Here is a 1,517-nt window from a genome sequence, read left to right on the forward strand (position 1 = left end):
GGGGTGTGATAGATTGTGATCAAAATATGGATAATTTACATTGAGGATTAGTTGATTTATATACAAAAGAATAGAGAAATTCACTCCTTGGCCAAAACTAATCAGCTACATTAGAAAGGAAAGTTAGCTTCATGTCTTCCTATATTGCAATAACAGTTATGGCAATGAGTTGGAGAGATAAAGTACAACTGTGTTAGGATATACATGACATGTCTGATACAGCAAAGTAGAGGCCTGATTTTAGGTTGTCTTGTGGAAATGAGTTGGAGGGATAAGCTCCAACTGTGTTAGGATATACATGCTATGTGTGATACAGCAAGGTAGGGGACCTAATTTTAGGTTGTCTCATAGTTGAAGGAAGAAGAGGAGATACTGGGGGCGGAGGGCAAGTCAAGGGTAAAAATGTCGAAACATGTTGGTAGATGGAGGAGAGTCACTGTTTTGGATAGTTTTGTAAACCCAAACAAGAAGTTTCCTTTTTTTGTTAACTAAAACACAAGTTTGGTAATTCTGTATTAAGAAACCTAAAAGTAAGCAATGATATAGTTTTACCTAAAATCTTTCTATTAGTGGATATTTGTTTCCACATTTGACACAAGGTATCCCTATAAAATGGCAAGGGCTATAGTCCAAAGGTCCCAAACTCCTAAACAAACTAGACTGTACTAGTGATCAAATCTAAAGTTTTTATAGAAAACCCTATTACAGGTTTCTATGGCAATGAAGAAGGTGGTTTTCTTTGTCCTACTCTTGGTTTTTGCAACTGGTTAGTATTCTTTTTTCTTATGCGCCTTAACATCCTCTGCAATCACCATATTGATGTAGTTAGTATCTAATGGTTGGGAGCCTTTCGGGATGTATGCCCAAATGCTTTCAATACCGTTGTAGCGGGTGCAAAGGATGTGAGACTCCTCTTTTATCAAAAAAAATAAAAATTATATCTCTCTCTGTCCCTCTCTGTTTGATACATCGTGTTTTTTACGTGTGATATGCAGAGTTCATAGAATGTTGTGAGAATGATAAGCAGTGTGGAGATATACATCCTCCAGAATGTTGCTACAAATATGTGTCGGAAAGCAGAAGATGCATGTTAACGTGTGCCGCAAAGTCTGCTGAAAAGCACAGGCGTTTACTTTCCATGATTGTTCCTTTACAGGACGTGTGAAATAAAAAGTTTATTATTATGAAGGTGGAAGTAGCATCTCCAAAGAACATAAGATATTGTTGTCTTTTGTTCTATTCCGGAGGGTTGTTTGGAATATAAAATAATGATAATAATGAATTAATAAAAGTTACCTCTTAAATTCCCGTTTGGATTTCTTCTTTAATTTCTGATATTTTCATACTGATAAAAATTAAATATCGATTATGTTAATCGTAGAGATTTTATGATGACAAAATCCACTAATCGTAGAGATTTTATGAAGACAAAATCCATTCAGATGTCAATAAAATTTTGGGAAAAGAATCCTATAGCCATAGGTATGTTCAGACTGTAGAAGGTGCGAGAAGACCAC

The 1,517-nt window shown here is 35.4% G+C and overlaps 1 long non-coding RNA gene across 1 annotated transcript; it reads left to right on the forward strand.

Annotated features, from left to right (window-relative positions):
* The first annotated feature begins 627 nt into the window (after positions 1-627).
* LOC122068537 lies at positions 628-1,308 on the forward strand. Its single transcript, XR_006137155.1, has 2 exons — positions 628-766; positions 996-1,308. It is a non-coding gene; the product is annotated as an uncharacterized LOC122068537 (long non-coding RNA).
* Positions 1,309-1,517: the final 209 nt, after the last annotated feature.

Source organism: Macadamia integrifolia, unplaced genomic scaffold (genome assembly GCF_013358625.1).
Source record: "Macadamia integrifolia cultivar HAES 741 unplaced genomic scaffold, SCU_Mint_v3 scaffold420, whole genome shotgun sequence".
NCBI classification, from domain to species: Eukaryota; Viridiplantae; Streptophyta; class Magnoliopsida; order Proteales; family Proteaceae; genus Macadamia; species Macadamia integrifolia.